This window comes from Lissotriton vulgaris, chromosome 1_1 (genome assembly GCF_964263255.1).
Source record: "Lissotriton vulgaris chromosome 1_1, aLisVul1.2, whole genome shotgun sequence".
Taxonomy (NCBI): Eukaryota; Metazoa; Chordata; class Amphibia; order Caudata; family Salamandridae; genus Lissotriton; species Lissotriton vulgaris.
The window spans coordinates 404884638-404904061 of record NC_141685.1 but is presented as its reverse complement, the minus strand read 5'-3'; the positions used below and the strand labels follow the sequence as shown (position 1 = coordinate 404904061).

Below are 19424 nucleotides of genomic sequence, written 5' to 3'. Positions count from 1 at the left end.
AAGTGACAGGAATGTCTCACAGCTAGGACAGCCAGGGAAAGAGTGAGGGACCAGTACAGATACCTGTAGATCAGCGCTGTTCTTACATTACTGTAGATTTGCATGGCACAGCTAAGGAATTTTTGGTGGATACAGGTGCAATGAATAGCTCTATTTCTCGTTCATTGGTCCCAGGGGCATCTCTGGCTGGCCATAATAATGTTTCGGTAGGATTCTCTGGTGTACCGGTTGTGAGCCCCATTTCCAAAATTCTTACATTGACTATAGGTCCTTTCACTGTGGATTCACCATTTTTATTGATGTCCAATTGCGGAGAAAAGTTTATGGGTTTGGATGTGTTAAAGAAGTTGCATGCTACCATTTATTGTTCCCCCGCAGGTATTTACATGACAATGGGCCCGAATGTGGTCAGCGCTAAACAGTGTCTGTCCAAAGATGCGCCTCTCCCTATTAAATATAAGGATGTGCTGCCCACTTTGTGGGCAACGGGTGACACAGGCGTAGGACTATTGCAGATATCCCCAGTTTCCATCACAGTTAAAGACAATGCCAATTTGCCTCGTATTCCTAAGTACAAAATACTGCAAGCAGAGGAGTGAGCCTTGTTGCAAATTATACAGGCCTTGATTAAGTCAGGAGTTGTTGAAGAGACGACTGCTAATGTGTGTAATAGTCCTATTCTTCCCATTCTTAAGAGGGCACCTTCGGGTTCCTCTGATGATCACGCAGATGTTTATCATTTTGTGATTGAGTTGCTCGAAGTTAATAAAATAGTAGTTTCTCAGTTGCCGGTGGTCCCTGACATTACTGCTCTTTTGACAATGATTCCTTCTACTACTAAATTCTTTTTTGTCATTGACCGAAAAAATGCATTCTTCAGTATTACGATCCCTCCAGGCAGCAGGTACCTGTTTGGTTTTACACTAGCTGGCAGAAGCTTTAGATTCTGTCGAGCTCCTCAGGGCTATACTGAGAGCCCTAGTATATAGTCAAGCTTTAAAAGCCCAATTGGACTCCCTTGCGCTTCCTTCAAGTAATGCATTGCTCCAATATGTAGACAACCTTCTCATCATTCTGACACTGAAAAAGGTTGAAAAGACAGTGCGGTTAAATTGTTATTGCATTTGGCACACCACGGACATAAAGTGTCCCTTTCCAAATTTTAATATTGTTAACAGGAGGTCATCTACTTAGGTCACCTACTGTCGAAGGAGGGTAGGAAATTGACCCGAGGGCAACAGTACCATTGGTAAAATGCCTATTCCTCAAACTCAAAAGGATGTGTGAGCTTCTATTGGCATTACTTCCTATTGTCGTCAATGGATCCCTAATTATTCGTTATTAACAAAACCTCTGCTCACACTAACCACTAAAGATGTGCATGAACCCTTGCCTTGGGCGCCTGAATGTCAGCAGTCTTTTGAGCAATTAAACGTTACGCTTTGCTCTGTGCCTGTGCTCAGTACGCCTGATTATGCAAAGCCGTTCGTGCTGTACGTGCAAGATACGGCTGGTTGTGCGCTTTCTGTTTTAACACAGGCCTTTGGAGCTAAGCAACGGCTGTGTACTTATTTTTCTGCTCTTCTTGACCCTGTCCCAAAAGCCCCTCCCAAGCAGTCTGAGAGCGTCTCTATAAGACAATCGGCTGGACTCATACTTGATACTGACATCACAGTCATGGTGTCCCATGCTGTGGATTCCCTTTTGAATAAGACTAGGATTCAGCACCTCACCAGTGCACGTCTGACCATTTATGAACAAACTCTCTTTGCACAACATGTCACGATCAGAAGATGTGCCACTTTGAACCCAGCCACGATACTAGTCCTCCCTTCTGAGAATGAGGAAATTGATATACATGATTGTATCTTTCGGACGGAGGAAGAGACTAAAGGGCGGGTAGACCTGACTGATGTTCCCTTATCTGACCCTCAAGGGTAACTATATGTCAATGACTCCTGTTTCAAGTTACCAGATGGCACTACAACTGCCAAATACACAATTACAACATGGCGCATAGTAGTTGAGATGTCACGAGATCCTTATCACTCATCCCAAGCTAAAGACTTTGTTGCCCTTTTCAAGCCTGTGAGTTGAGTGAGGGACTAGCTGTCAATATTTATACTGACAGCCGTATGCCTTAAGAGACCCATAATTGCGGGCGGCTCTGGGCAGAGAGGGTTCAAGATCCAACATGGCCCTTTTATATATAGGCTTTTCTCTGCTTTGACACTCTCCAAGAAATTGGCAATAGTGAAGTGTAGTGCCCATAAGAAAATTACTGACAATGTGGGAAAGGGGAATGCCTTTGCAGACCAGACAGCCAAGGAGACAGCCCGAACGAAGATGAAAAGAATGTTTGCAGCAGGTCCCGCTAAGTGGGTGCCCGAGGTCACTTTGTTCAAGGATACACTAGAGAATGTTAAGGAAATACAGAGTGAGGCAACAATAGAGGAATTAGCAATATTGCAGGAAAGCATAGCATGTGTGGATGAGGAGGGGTACTGGACTGATAAGTCAGGGAAACAGACATGGATGCTACCAGATGCATATGTTCTTACCGTAGTCACTATGGCACATGGGCCAGCTCACATCAGCGCTACAAGTTGTTGAACCCTGTATGGCAAAATGGTAATTTCCCAAAAGACCGACGCTCATTTAGTAAAATACTGCATGGTGTGCATGATGCACAATCCTGGAAAAGGTACCCCTACGCCACCTGGTAATTTTGCACCTCCCACTTTCCCTTTCGAGGTCCTTCAAATGGACTACATCGAAATGGATTGAGTCAATAATTTGAAATATGTGTTGGTGGTTGTTTGTGCATTCAGTAAATGTGTAGATGCTTATCCCACAAAAGAAAATAAAGCCATGGTGACTGCAAAAGTACTCCTGAAAGAGTTCTTTCCTCACTTCGGCTTGTCTCGTTTGATCTGGAGTGATGATGGAAGTCATTTCAATGCCAAAGTTATTCAGCTAGCTTGTGAGGGGCTACACATCAGACAAACGTTTCATGCTGCAAACCACCCTTTTCAGCTGGTTTGGTTGAAAAGTACAATGGTACTCTAAAACTGAAATTGGCAAAGATTCAGGAGACCACAGGGTTGCAGTGGCCAGATGCTTTACCATTAGCCCTTTTGTCCACAAGAACAACAGCACACTCTAGGACAGGAATGTCGCCCCACGAGGTCGTGCTCGTACGCCCGGCAAATGTCTGGGGTGTCCCACGTCCGTATAGGTTCTCCAAAATTGAGTACCCTTTGCTGATAGGCTATTTGTATGAGTTAACTATAAGTCTGTGTTCTATTCACCAACAGATCCAAGACTCCCTGCCGCCAGTACCCGAGGCCAAGACATGATTTTCGGCCTAGTGATTTTGTTTTGATAAAGAACTTTCTTTTTTTTTTTATCTTTTTATTCAAAATTTTTACATAAAATAAGCAAACCCCGCAATCCCCCCACCCACCCAAAAGACCAAGATCAAACCGTAAACAGAAACGAAAAGACTTATAACATTCATAAATTTAACATCATTTCATTTTAGTTCATTGAACATATGCAGTGGTAAAAGAAGAAATAAAAGCAACAAAAAAAAAAAGCACAAAAGAAAAAACAACAAAAAAAAAGAAAATATACAAGGCGACCTAAGTATATCTCTCAATCCAGTGCAAGAGCGGTGCCCAGATCAGCATACCCCTTCTTCTTTTGTTAGAGACTTTGTTTTTATAGATTGCAACCTCGAGACTGCAGGTCGCAAGTAGCCTGGCCCTTCACTGTACAAATGTGGGTGGATTAGGATCTAGCCAGGCTGAAGCAATACAGAGTCTAAGTATTGCCATAGCCACAAAGATCAATCCCTGTATGTTTGTCTGCCGTCCACAATTCGCAATCCCCAACAAAACTTCCTCTGTTCTAACCTCTAATCTCATATCACACACTTCTGATAAAAATTCAGATATATATTTGATCAGGATATTGAGCATATTACAAGTGGCGAACATATGTATAATATCAGCCTCAAACAATGCACAACATGGGCATGTTGTTCCCTTCCCTGTTACCCGTTTAGCGATTTTTTTCGGTGTATAATACAGGGAAAAGAATGTTTTATAAAATTGTGCATGCAGCTTCAAGGACATTAGGGATGTTAGGGATAGCTCATATGCCCGGTGGGGAATTGTAGAGTGAACTCCCAGTTTGACCTGCCATTGAAAACACTGTTTGTCCAGATCATCTGGAAAAGCTAAATTCAGGGTTTCATATATTTCCCCTATCTTAGGTGTGTTTTTTTTACATAGAATATCAATCAGTTGATTATTCTGGAAGTTACTCCGCCCACCAGTTTTTTTTCCTAAAAAATCTCTGACCTGCAAAAATTTGAAAAAATCCTTATGGCTGATATTATATTCAACATGAAGGACTTCAAACATCTTGAGGCCACCTGGTGCATAGAAACAACCCAACTGCACGATTCCTGCCGAGACCTATCTGTTTATGCAGCTATCTTGGAAGATCTAGGGTAAATCATTATTAGACATAATTGGAGTATAGTATGAGTATCGCCCAAGCCCCAAGATCCTACGCACATAACTCCACACCTTGTACACCCCAGTGATGGTTTTAAATGTAACTTTCTTAAAATAGCTATCGTTAGTGTGTTGCCAAAAACAACCGGCACAATCGTCACCTAATATAATTTCTTGAGGCGTCGGAGTCACTTGAATGATTGAATCATGAGAGATCAGTTTTGCACAATATTTCAGAACGGTGGACCAATAGTATAGTTTAAAGTTAGGTAAAGATAATCCTCCTCGTTCTTTTGGAAGTACCAACCATTTGAAAGCCCGTCTGGGTTTCTTATATCCCCAAATAAAACTTGAAAACATGGAGTCAATACTTTTTAAAAATGTTAGGAGAAAACTCGAGACAAATGGTTCGGAAAAAATACAAAAAACAGGGCAAGAAAAGCATCTTAATCACATTACATCGACCACCAATAGTCAGATGTAAATTGTTTAGTCGGGCCAACTCTTTTTTAGTATGTGACATCAGGGGGTTTATGTTAATGTCGACGATGTTTTGTATTTTAGCGCTTATATTAACCCCTAGATATACCGCATTCTCAATCACTCTCGAGTCCCTCATAGTAATTTTGTTGTTGAGAAGGATCTGTGTTTTGCTGGAGTTCAATTTGTAGCCGTACACTGACCCAAACCGATATGCCTCTTCTTCAATCACGGGCATAGCTCTATTGGGGTCTCTAGTAACAAGCACAATGTCATATGCTAAAATTTTAGTATTATGATTTCGAGTTTGAATCGGTGGAATTGATACAAGTTTATCAAGCCATTGAATAAATGGGTCGATATATAAGGCGAAAAGAAGGGGGGAGCAAGGGCATCCCTGCCGAGTCTACTCTTTTTCTGCTGAAAGTTCTTTATCAGCAGGGATGCCCTTGATAAAGAACTTTCAGCGGAAAAAGAGTTTGGAGCCCCGGTGGAAGGGACTTGTCCAGGTCCTTCTTGCCACCCGCACAGTGGTAAAGGTCACTGGCCGAAATAATTGGATTCATACGCAACACTGCCGCAGAGTGCCTCTACCCTTACCCTACGATCAGTGGGTCAACGAAGGAATCGGGCACTCGTAGTGGGAACAAGTCCCACAGTACGTCCTCTTTTCGGATGCCAAGCTCACGGGACCCAAACGGAGGTTATGAATAATGAGGTGCTAAATGCGGCAGTGCCCCCGGAGATCAAGGCCATTCAAGAGACCCTTTCCACTGGCCCCTCTGTGTCTGAGCCTCTTATTAATAACCCCTCTATGCCTGGAGTAGCTAGGTACAGTTTGCGACCCAGACGAACAGTGTACCAAAGGAGAGGTCAGATTAGATGGGATGGAATGCGCAAGTCAGGGTGTACTTTGCCTATAGTACCAACAGTAGTTTAGGGAAAGGCGATATTGGTGCATTATTTGGACATTGGATATGATAGATTGAATATGCTCCCTTGGAGGGGGTACATTATCCTGGACGATGTGGGATTCATCGCGAGCTAGGACTGAGCTGCTCCACCGCCGGTGCTGAAGAACGCCAACGTGGATGAACAATAGGAGTCGACCAGTGAGGCTCAGACGGACGCTGGGAACACTTGCCCCCTTTATGTCATCAGTTCTGTTGCATTCCCTTTCCTTTGCTTCACAATGTATCTGTTTGGTCGGCCCATTACTGAGGAAGAACAGCACCTCCACGCCCAGATCGGTGTTGGTCTACAAAACGTAAAATAGTGTTTGTATCAATAATTACGATTGCATTAATATTTGTGTTGAGAATATCTTGGTTCTTGGAGGAAAAGTATATTGTACGCTCTTTGGTTGGGACAACACCTGGTCCCCCTGAACACATGTTTGTTACTTTGGCCCCTCACAAAGGGTAGCACCTAAAGACTTACACAGATAATATCTGTTTACAAATGTTGCATCAAGCTCATAATGTGTCTAATACAACAAATTGTTGGGTCTGTGGATTGCTCCCCTCAGTTACTCAGAAAAGTGATAATGTGTTGCCCATGCCTTTGTCATACCTAGGAAGTTGTGAAGTATGGTTTGAATTGTTTGTCATGGTACACTACCATTTTCACCAGTCCACTCAGGTTATGACATCCGCTGATTCTCGCACTGTGGTTGATTATATACGTTTCCATCATGGGTTCACTTCTATAGGTATGGCAGGTCAGAATATTTCTGGTTCTTTGTCCACAGACTCCTGTATGAGCAAATATGATAAGGTGAAGAACACTACATGGCTTCGAATGGAAATGGCCGATTTCGAGAAGTTTAACACCTGAGTATTTCCTATCATTCCAAGATCATAATTTCACTAAGGACAGACCAATACTGGTGTCTGTGGTCAGCTCAACAGCTGCCTTTTGTGTTCAGGGGAAGGGGAAGATATAGGTGGGGGAAGGTAGATGCAATTTTACCTACCCACTCAGCACGATCAATAGTCCTCCTCTGGTCTTACCCCCAAACGTCTATTTCGTTTGTGGATCCCAAGCTTATGTCTGCCTTCCTAGGGAACGGTTGGGCAGGTGTGCCCTCTCTTTTCTTCTTCCCCCGGTGTATGTTGCTCTGACAAATTACCATAAAGATCACCAGTTGCAGCGTAAGAATGTATACTTGCCCCGAGTCTAAAGGGTCATTAACACAAAGGTTATCGATCAGATAGATACCACCTTACAACAGTTTAAGGATGCCATAACGGGTATAGTACCCTTTTGGGGCCCCATGTCTTATAGCCTTAACATTTGTCGGTTAACAAGGGTTGTTGAAGGGGTTAATAATACAATGGCTGACCACACGCACAATGTATATGCTTCCATACAAAAATTGCATAGACTCTCATCTAATATTGTCACAAGGAAAATGGCACTTGACCCTATCTGGGTAGTTCTGGGGTATGTTTATGTTCTGTGGTTGAAAGATCCTTGCTTCCCTAGCTGTGGTCGCTGGTATTTTTCTCATGTGTTGCTACTGCATGCAATGTCTCCCGGCCTGTTGCTCTTATTGTGTTACCCTTCTCACCCCAAAGCAGAAGACACCCATCCATGATACCAATGCTGTGATTATGACGCAGAAGGAAATAGATAGCTTTATGCAGATAGACAGGGTTATATTTGAGGACTGCTCTTCCCTTGATGCTGAGGACATGGATTGTTCTGAATTCTGAAGCCCATCTGTTATATACATGCTATGTTACTCTCCCTATTTGCTCAACTTAAATTGATTCCCTTCAGCTAAAAGGAGGGTCTGTTGAAATGTAAATGTTATGCATTTGTTTTGCTTGCATATTACTTTATGTAAATAAAGTTAGCATTCGCAGCACCATTTTAAGTTGAGTCGCCAATTTGTACTGTGATCGAAACTAACCCTAGCTTGCTGAGAAATGTCTCCTTATGTATTTTTCTCTTCCTTAGAGTTGAAACCTATCCTACTGTACCCCTTTGTTTTAGCTGTATGAGCCTGGAATTGTTTCTGGGCGCATTGGTTTGAAATGTACTTAATCTTTCTTTACGCTGGCTGAAGTCAGTAACTCTGCAGCAATCCAAAGAAGGTGGTCAGTCCGGACTCTACTCGAGTGTACCCTAATAAAATATCTTTGGTTAGAATTCTCTACTGTCTGACCGACTCTTCATTTGTGGTGAAGGCTGGGAGGTGGTCGCGAGTGACCCGGTTGGCCCTAATCGGGTCTCTTCCTTCAGGGATCAGGGGCCACAACATACACCCTCTATTCCCATTGGCTGGGAACCTGTGGACTTCGTTCTACAAGTCCCGGACGTGACCTTGTTATTTCTATGTTTTCACATTTGGTTAGCTTTGTTTCTGCTGGGGAACAATACTGAGCTTTGATGTTGGAGGTGGATAATCTAGTTATACTCATGCAGCTGTCGAGAGAGGGAGGAGGCTGGCGGGGAACCTCAATCTCCACAACAAATGAGCACAGCATAGCACTGCCCTTCTACATAGAAGACATGAATTGGCAACAGGTTAAGGTTCGTTCGCTGAACGTGAAGGGCCTCAACAACCCAATCAAGCATTGAGCAATACATTCTTATCTCGAACACTCCGGGGTTGACATATGCTAACTCCAGGAGACCCACCTTCTGGTTAGGGACTGGCATCACCTTTGTTTCCGCACGTTCCCTCGCCAGTTCATTTCTTCTGCATCCAGTAAAACTGTGGGAGTGGCTATACTAATAGCCAAGTCTTTCAGAGACAGGGTGGGTCCAAGGTTGGCAGAACTGAAGTGCAGACTCTGTGCATACACTGTGTACTCAGATACCAATCTCTTGTGCTGAGTTCCATATTCACTCCCAACACAGGACAAGAACAATTCATCCACTCAGCGGTGTTGGAGTAAATGGTCATCTAAGGCAAGGCAGGTACTCCTTGGGGGGGAATTCAATCTGGTATTGAATACCGATAAAGATAGACCAGCACATCGATACGGGTGTCTGCGAGAGATGGGGTTGATTGATCTTTGGAGGGAACTCTAACAGCAAGTTCTTTAGTATAACTTTTTCTCTCATGCACACAAAACACAGGTATGACTCGACTTTTTTTAAGGGACCAGGGACGTACATAATGTCGCGGTGGCCACCAACATATAGCCAGCTGCTTTTTTCGGATCATGATGCAGTTGCCCTTACTATGGAATTCCCTCCAATGGAGAAACCCACAAAGACATGGCGGCTTCAGGATACTCTTGAACAATGCGTGAGGTCATACTACAAGTTAAAATAGCAATCCAAACATTCCTAGACTTCAATGACACCCCGGAGACATCAATTTCCACACTCTGGGAAGCCCTGAAGGCCGTAGCGAGAGGCGAGCTCATAGCTATTTAGGCAACAGATAAAAAGGTCCGTAAATAAAAGAGAGAACAGTTGACCAGCCAGGTCAAAGAGCTGGAATGAATACACAGTCGAACCGGGGCTACAAGAGTATTGCGCCAACTACACGCAGCGCACACCCAACTTGCAGGATTCAATCTAGGCAGGGCTGAATACACTGGTCTCCGGCTAAAATATTCCTTCTACATAGGGGGGGATAAATCCGGACGTCTGTTTGCTAACAAGCTGAAGGCCCAATGGCAGCAAGCAGGAGTGCATTCCCTGTGGACACCGGATAGTAAGGAAGTACTGGATGATAAATCTATCACCTCAGCATTTCAAGACTTTTACGCAGCCTTTACTCAGGACAATACTTAGAGCCGCATTGCACTGCTTCATATTTGCAAGGAGCGAATATGAACCGAATCACTCCACTACAGGTGTCTTCACTACACTGCTCTATTAAATTGGAGGAGGTCATTTCAGCGAGAAGCCTTTGAAATCCCTGGGGCCCAATGGATTTTTGGCAATTTTTTACAAAACCGTCTGCCAGATTTTAGCCCCTATTCTCACTAGGTTGTTAAACTCATTCTCGGGCGCTAGATCCATCCTCTCTTCGATGCTAACGACAGTCATTGTGATCATTCCGAAACCTGGGAAGGGCAAACAGCACTGCAGCTCATACTGACCAATATCTCTTTTGAATGTTGATATTAAGCTCTTTATCGGCATATTTGCAGCAAGACTGGGTCCCCAGACGACGGGCATTATCGACCCGAGACCAGGCTGGGTTTATTCACCAAAGGCAATTTATACTGCACTTAATAGACAAAGCTAACCATTCAGATGATAAGAACCTGCTGCTTACGGTTGACGCTGAGAGGCGTTTGATCGTGTGCACTGGCGTTACCTGGAACAGATTCTTTCCCATTTTGGATTTGGCGATAGTTTTCGAGCTTGGATTGCGAGCTGTCATAGCTCACTTACAGCAACAGTAAGGATCAATGGCATAACATCACTGCCCTTCCTCATCAACAGATGCTCCAGGCAGGGGTGTCCCTTGTCGCCCCTGCTGTTTGCCCTTTACATGGAGTCCATGGCTCTGCGGATTAGAGACAACCGTGAAATTAGTGGAATTCCCTTTGGGAGGGAAGGGCACACTATTGGTCTATACAACAATGACGTCTTAGTGTCTCACTGCCCTCAAGGCTTTTTTAGATGAATTGTACACATTCAGCTCTGCATCGGGATTCGGAGTCAACGTCAATAAATCACGGGTCCTCGTCCTATTGATATCCCATACTCACTCGGCCCACCTTCAGGCCCAATTTCCTATACAGTGGGCCCACACATCAATCCCGTGCCTGGGGATCTAACTCACCCACACAATTCGCCAAACCGTTACTCTAGCTACAATTCCCTACTTCTCCAGGGTGGACTTAAATAACTGGAAACTGAACCGCCTCTCTGGGCGTGTGTGAGTTGCTGCTCTTAAAATGACTGTTTTGCGTAGAGTTCTGTACCTCTTCCAGATGTTACCAGTCACACCCCTGAAAGGGATGACCTCCAGTTTGCAGAACGAACTGAATCGATATGTGTGGTAGAGTGCTAGACTTCAAGTACACAGGGAGTTGAGTTACCTACCTCCAGAGAGTTCGGCTCTGTAGGGGAGGCTTGGTGGCTTCCCCAGTGTGTCTCCGTTGCGGACATGAGGAGGGGACCCTGTTGCACACTATATGGCTATGTACTGCATTAGCACGATTCTGGAGGGAAGTTCTGGTCTGCCTCTCTGAGGTCCTGGGATGGGAACTTCCTAGCTCACCAAAGTTAGTTCTCCTACATGTGATGGAAGGGATCGGAGGCAATGTCTACAAGCGTCATCTCATGCTCTTAGGTTTTACCCTGGCAAAGAGGGACATAGCGAAAACTTGGAAAGCGGCAGTGGCTCCCTCAGTTTCGGCTTGGAAAAATAGCTTGGACTTTTGCATGGGCTTGGAGCTCCCTATTTTTGAAGCTAGAGGGTGTCCCCGGAAGCATTAGAAGATCTGGAGGGTTGGGCAGATTATCGTGGCCTGGAGATTGAACTGCTGCGGGTGGACCGGGGGTTGAGATCAAGGGTGACCCCCTGGTTCCCTTGCTTCTGGGTTCCCCTGCTAGTGACATTATGTGCAGGGTTGCCCATGATTGTTTGGGAGGATACAGTGTTGTAGAAGGTCGGCCCTTGTGTGGATTGTTGGCAGCTTATATTGGTATTATGATGCTCCGATATATGGGGATGGTGCACTGGAGGGGGGGAAAGGGTGGGGAAGGGTGTTGTTTGGACAGTTTGATTTTATTTGTATTGCACTGTATATTCTCCTTGGTTTAAAAATGCAAAATGGTCAAAGTCAATTTCTGTATCGTTATGCGGCAGTTGTCTGGGGTTTCAGAGATTTGCGCCATATGTGTAATTTTTACAAATAAAATCTGTTAAAAAAAAAGTCAGAAAAGAAACAGGCAGCAGCCCTAATAGAAAAGGAAAGTCTTCGGGATCGCCCCCAACATTCAGGGATTCTTATACACAATTCCTGCAATCCAGCAAACTTATCATGGCATGACTGCAAGTAAAAACTCTCTCTCCAAATCAGTTTAGTCTAAGCCCATGAGCACTATCCTCTTTTAAGTAAGCATCCAGCAACTTCTATGTTATTGCAATCAGAAGAAGTTCAAACTTAATATGAAACATTTAAACAATGATTCTACACATAAATGAATAAAACTAGGCTCAGCAGGTGAAGTACAGAGGAAGGGCCTTGGGAAACATTTTACAGTTAGGAACACTTGTAATTTTCCTGCTGTGCTCTAAATGAACATTCATCTTCTTGTATTTCTTCTACAGAGCTGTGGGTTCAGAAGATGCGCATGGGGTCCGGATTGGAGAGGGTGAATACTGAGTTAAAATATTGTCTATATTATTCAAAATAGAGCTTCCAGTAAATATGTGGCACAACTTAATCATATTAATAAACTTATTTCTATATCTGTTCAGCTGTCTAACTACATCGAACAAAACAACTTGCTAGATGACTCACAGTTTGGGTTTCGCAAGCTTCACTGCACGGAGACGGCCCTCCTTAAAGCTGCTGATGACATTAGAATCATTCGAGATCAGGGGGGGACAGCAGTGCTTATACTGCTGGACTTATCTGCGGCCTTCGACACGGTCAGTCATTCCATTCTGATTGACGGTGTCGGAAATCTGGGCATTCAATCTAGAGCAAAGGACCTGCTTGCCTCGTTTCTATCAAGTAGAACACAAGCTGTAACGCTAGGACCATTTAAATCGGCTGAACTGGCTCTACCCTGTGGAATTCACCAAGGCTCATCTCTAAGTCCGACACCTTTTAACATCTATGTATCGGACTTAGCAAGAGTTATTAAAACCCACCTGATGAGCCTTACCTCCTATGCTGATGATACTCAGCTTGTGCTCGCTATTAACAACGATGGAGAAGAGGTAGCCGCACGCTTCCAAGAAGGTATGTTAGCGATTAAAGATTGGATGAATGCTAACTGCCTCAGGTTGAACTCCGAGAAGACGGAGGTGGTCATCTTCGGGAAGATTTCCCCGTTATGGTCATCAGTCTGGTGGCCTCCATCTCTGGGAGCCTTACCAATGCCAGTCCCAAGGGTCAGAAATTTGGGAATTGTCTTCGATGAGAAGCTTAATTTTGTTGCACATGCAAATCAAACAGTGTCCAACGCATTTCATAAACTTAGGCTCATAAAAAAGATAATCCCTTTCCTTTCAGAAAGCGCTGGAAAAACCGTGGCAAGTACACTTGTGCTCTCCTCATTGGATTACTGCAATGGCCTATTTGCCAATGCCCAAGCCCAGGTAATCTCCAAATTACAAATGATTCAGAACGTGGAAGCAAGATTACTCTCCAGGACCCCTAAATTTAAACCGATCAGCCAAATAATCAGAAGCTACCATTGGTTAACAATTAAAAATCGGATTAAATTTGAAACGCTTTGCTTGAGTTTCAAAGCACTTCACAAACAAGGGCCAAAGTTCCTCAAAGAGCAGCTCTCTATTTACCGTACGACCAGACAATTAAGATCTATGACGCTGCATCAACTAGCGGTACCGCGCACAAGGACGGTCACCTGGGGAGACAGACGCTTTACGGTGACAGCAGCCAGACTCTGGAACTCTCTTCCATTAACGATCAGATCAAGTCAATCCCTTCTCCAATTCAGGAAATTGTTGAAGACGTGGTTGTTCAACCAATAACGAGTCCGTTCTCCCCCATTTAATGATAGGCTGCCACTTCCTTAGAGACTCAAATTGAAATCACAGCGCCAAGACGCCCACGGGCATACGTTGCACTTTACAAATTGCAATAATAAATAAATAAATACATCGTAATTAACTCATTTCAACTGCAATCATATTAATTCAGCATCGCGTATTGGATCTCACAGAAAAAAATCAATATTCACCATTATATAGACCTAGAAAAACCGTACTACAATGGCAACTGACTTCTTTGTAACTCCATTAGCCATCATTATACTTTTGATTTTTTGTAAAAAACCTTTATGGGGTCTCTACATTTCACTGTAGAACTCACTTTTCGAGTCAGTCTTATCTTTATTCAACTGTCTTTTGAGAGATTGCTTTGCACCTTGTCTATGCAACACACTGCCTCATGAAACAGAGGTTAATTCCATCCAACTGTTGCGTGCGCTTTCGAGGTGTGTGATTTTAGCAGTACAGTGCACCTACACCTTTATTTGTGTGAATGCAATGGCTTCTGTTTCAGTTCCACTTAAAATATTGATTCAGTTGAAAAGTTTTGCCATGTTACGAAAGTTTGCTTAGGCTTGATATTTAGCATTCAGTTTATTACACAGGCTGTCCCACTAACTGATGCTTGGTTCATGTAAGCACTGCATGGAAAACAAATTGTCATAGCTGATGTTGTGCTCTCTATATTTCACACAACTTATCCTCACTGGCAACAGAACAAGTCCTCTTCACATGTTTATTTCCAATAAGAGAGGAACATCATTATGCAGGGAGATAATCCGAAGAGCATTTGTCTGATGTAAGCATGCAACAACAATAAGATGATGGATGGAATGCTTGAATTAATGTCAGCCACTGGCAATCCCTCAGGCCCCATCCCTTTCCATCGTCCTGTTCTAACGATGGATTGGAATACGGCCCAAGCTATTGCCAGTGGCTGCGATTAATTCAAGTATCCCATCAATCACTTTGATGTTTTTGATAAGAGCATGCAGCTATTGGACCTTGCAGGGCTGAGGGTACATTTCTCATTAGGACAGATAATGAGGCGATATATATATATATATATATATATATATATATATATATATATATATATATATATATATATATATATATATATATAATAACAACAATGTTGGGTATTTTCATACAGTTGATCTTCCTAACATTTGCCTATGCTAATGCCATGATAATTTTGCAATGGCGCTTATGCTCATATGATGTACTAGTGTAGGGCATAATAAAGAGCTGAATATATAGAATGTTGTGTATGTACAGATTCCTGGGGAGTCTGACCAACAAAACTCATCTACAAAAACACTCGAGTCTCTGGCATGTCTTCAAAGATCCTACCTGTGATATAACCAATGAGAGGTCTCTCTGCTCCACAGCCCTCAATGGCTATGAACATGAGCCTTGCGGACCTAAGCGGTGAGCCCAAATGCCGCAGTGGATCTGTATGGGAATCATTTAGCTTGTCACAGTACCAACAATTATTATTTCTTTCTATGTAATTTACATAATCCTACACAAGGTTTATCACGTGTTCTTGTAAGGCTCTGCAACCAGTCACTTACCATGGGCTCTTAGGCTAGACAGCAGAGTCTTGTCCTTTGCAAGGGTACCAAAGCAAGGACCTTAGAGGAGTAGAATGTGCACTACAATCACTGCATTTGATGCAACAGCAATGGGAGCACACTTTGCAAACGAGCTAAACTATGATGGAGTTTGGTTTGTTCACATAAGGCAAAGAATAGGATCAAGGAAACCTAGATGCTTGGATAGAAACATGGCTCAACATAGTGGTCAGAATCAGACTGGTATAGTACAAACGTGGTGGACAAAACAGAATGGTGTTTACTCTCTAAATTGAGACAACTCGTCAGATACCCAGGAGAGTAAAGGCAAGGAAACAGCAGAAAGAGTACAGCCGGGTTTCTCCTCCCATTTCGGAACAGTAACAAACCAAAATCCAGAAGCAGTTCCAACAACAGGGATCAGAAGGAAGGACTTTGGAGTCATGCCTGAAAGAAGGAGAAGACAACTGACGATGCAGAGAGTATAGTGTAGAAGAAACTATGGGAAAATCATGACTTCTGAAACACATACAGATCACATCAATGAGCTTGAAGATTTCTGAGAGGGAGGAAACAAAGGTAATTATGAGGCATGACCTAGGACTGCAAGGAGACAATACCTTTCTTTGGAGAGGGAATGTTCTTGTTCACCTCCAGTACTGTTGCTGTGTGAGCCATGAAGCAGCGCATTTGGCGAGGAACCAGTGGACCCGCACCGCGTTCAACCGACCTTCTAAGCGCGGATCGAGTATCCTACCGACCGCAGCACCGGACACTATTCCTAGAAGCGCGGATCGAATATTTTATCAACTGCATCCTTAATTTAACAAGATGGGGCCGCCTCACTGGACCTGCCTCGAAACCTTAAACCGATCATCAATCTATCTGAACCGACACGCCTTTCGTCCAGCTTCCTCAACCACACCAACGTGCCATTCAGGACAATTCCAGCACTTATGCACGACGTTCACCTACGTCCAGCGCGGGAACCCTCCTCTGCTTATAAACCCAATCCTTGGTTGCAGAGGCGTATTTAATTTTGTTTCACCAGGCAATATAATCACTAAGTCCTGAAGATGATCCCTTTATAATTTGAGCCCGGGATCGAAATGCCGTCGACTTTCTTTAGTAGACATACAGTCAATTTGTGAATACCCTTGTATGTTTGTACTATTCTGGGAATCTCTGTCAATTTTGATGTAAAACAGTACCCAGTTCTGCTCACCTCTTCTTGCCTGAAGCAAACTTTTCTTTTTTCTATATCTTTCCTTTCATTTTCTCTCATTTCTAAGTACGGCACAGGATTGTGCTTTACTACAAACAAAAATGTTTTTTGTGAAATTGCATTTCTAACTTTAAAGACTTGTTATATTCTATAAATAAATCCCTTGCCCGGCTGGGTAAAGGAAAAGTATATAGTTTCCTATTGTGGACTATATAACATTCCTATGAAATATTGTTCCAGGCTTAGGACCTTTGTCTCCATAAAGTAATTGATACCCATGGTCCATAGCCACCTAGTGGGTCCCCCTTGTTTCTTGAAAAAACTAGGACTGCAAGGAGACAATAACTTTCTTTGGAGAGGGAATGTTCTTGTTCACCTCCAGTACTGTTGCTGTGTGAGCCATTTACCCCTCCTTAGCAATCGGGGATAAATATTCCTAAGACATAGGGTGCCCGGTGTTTGCGTCTGCCTCCCTCACTGGCAAACCACTTCACTCTGCCACATCTCTCTTAAGGCTGACTCCGTGGCTTATCATCACAACATCCTTTTAAGCAATCTTCAATACGTCACTTGGAATTTTCAAATCAAGAAATCAACACAGAGGCCTGGCCAGTCTCTTCACTCCTCAGCTACTCCCAATACCATAGCAAAGCATTATAAACTCATGAGCCTAGAATATCCCAGCCTAGGCTTTACTGTTATACACAATGCACGTTTCTCTTCGTTCAGCAACCCAAGCTCGTTGTATAATCATATATCTCAGAACAGGTCAAAAATTACTTTGCAGAATCATGTTTTAGAATTTCAAAAAATACTCAAGTTACTACCCTTTTCGTGGCATAGATTTACCATTGCTTTACTGCAATAATTTAAAATCAAACAATTGGTGAGGCAGGTGTTACAGGTGGATGAAGATGGAAGAATAATTTTCCTGTCTGTAGGTATGCATCACAACCTGAGAGAACTGAAGTTCACCAACAGCTGTGTCTGGTTCTTGCTCAAAGTCCTTATAGCGTCTCAGGGCACCCAACTCAATAAGGGCTCAAAGCCCCAAACAAGAATAAAATCAAGGCTGGGACCTTAAATGGTGAACAGAGTGAGGATTTAGTATTGGTGAAATTTGCTGCATTCAGAGAGATGCGGCCCAAGTGATTGCCATTGGCTGAGATTAATTCAAGCATTCCATCCCTCACCTTCTTGCTGTTGCAGTTGATGCCCAAAGTGCGATGGATATGCCCAGGAATGGTTCCCATGCTCACTGTGCCACTGGAATGAAGCTATATCTGGCTTATGAGCCCTCATCAAGATAAACCAGCCCTAGGTTGCTTGTATTCAGGTTCAGGGAGGACCTGGCTCAGCAGTTTGGACTGGGCTGTACCCATTGGAGCAGCGTCAAGACTGATACTGACAAACTTAGGTAGCATGGTGGGCAAAAAACAATGAACTGGGATGCAGCCCCAGACGATTGCTAGTGGCAGAGATTAATTAAAGCATTCCATCCATCACCTTTTAGTTGTTTCAGTTGACAGCTTATGTGTGACAGGTATGCCCGATGTGGATGTTGTGCTCATTGTGCCACTAGAATCAAGTGATACCTAGCTGATGAACCCTTATCAGAGCGAAGCCGGTTCTTTGGTTGCCTTTATTTCATTTCAGGGAAGGCCTGGCAGTTCAGACTGGACTGTTCCCTTTGGAGAGGGTCAAGACATGATTTGCATATAGCTGGGTCCAAACTGAGGTGGCATGGTAAGCAAATAAGCAAAAAACGAGGTTTTGGGAGGCGTCCCGAGCTATTGCCAATGTCTGAGCGTAATTCAAGCATTTTATCCGTCCCCTTGTTTCATGCAGAGCTTTGACATCTAAGAATCCTCTATAACAGTCAAAGCTTTCACAGACTGCCAAACAGTGAGCATCAAAGCTGCTGATGCAGGCCAGAAGGCAGTTCTGAATCTGCGGTCATTCAACACTATGACGACAGTCAGGTGCCTTGAAATCTGCCTCAGTTGAGGTTATCGTATTTGAAAAAACATCAGGGGCTTTTTCAGGAACAGGTATAAAATACCAATGTATTGTTAGGTATGGAAAGGAAGTGAAGAAAATTTGTTTCTCAGAATAGTAACTTTATCAAACAGTGAATTGATGCCAGCCCTCCTGAAGAACAACTGACCACAAGAATGAGCCAATCAGAACAAGAGCCGGAACAGAACTCAGTGGCCACTTTGGCTATTCTCGGTATTCATAATCTGTTGTAGTATTGCAAGCACAATATGTTATGTTACGATGTTGCCATTTTAATAGTGCACATTCTGGCATTGGTCTATCCTCATAGTGACATTGCACATGCATTGCAAAGTTACAAGTGCAGACCGGCATCTGATTCAACTTGTGATGATATTTTACAAGCATCGGGTTCCAGTAATTCTCTTGTTTATGTAGCTATTTCAATTTCATTGAGCTGAGGGTTAAAATTTTGGTGTTTAAGGGTTAAGAAAGAAGGACTCTTCCAGTTTCCGAATTATTTTCTAGGTTAATAGACAGATCCGTAACTCTGCGCATAAAGATGTGAATGTAATACTTCTTTGTAACAAATGTTGTTGGCTACTGTCAAAACCAACTATATAGTGCTTCGAATCATTTGAATTACCATTATAGTAGGGTGTACTATTCGGTTGAGATGTTGGAGAGCATGTGATTTTATTTCAGTTAGGATGCACCATCACATCAATGTTTTGTTCAGGATGTAAACAAACTTCCCATCTTTCACAATGTACAAACGTAAATAAGCCGTTTGTCTTACTAGACGCTCGAGGACATGGTGGATTGTAGGTACAGGTGATGCCTGAGAAGAGGATTGGGGGGGATATGCGCTTCTAGAGTTGATTACTGGGAAGATATATATTTTAATGATTCATCGTTTAGCTAGGTGGCAATGGACACTA

At 43.3% G+C, this 19424-nt stretch overlaps 1 protein-coding gene across 1 annotated transcript in view; it reads right to left on the bottom strand.

Moving 5' to 3' along the window:
* CYB5RL (cytochrome b5 reductase like) overlaps window positions 1-19424 on the bottom strand; it is a 182197-nt gene that overhangs the window by 141128 nt on the left and 21645 nt on the right. The gene's annotated exons all lie outside the window — the stretch shown is intronic.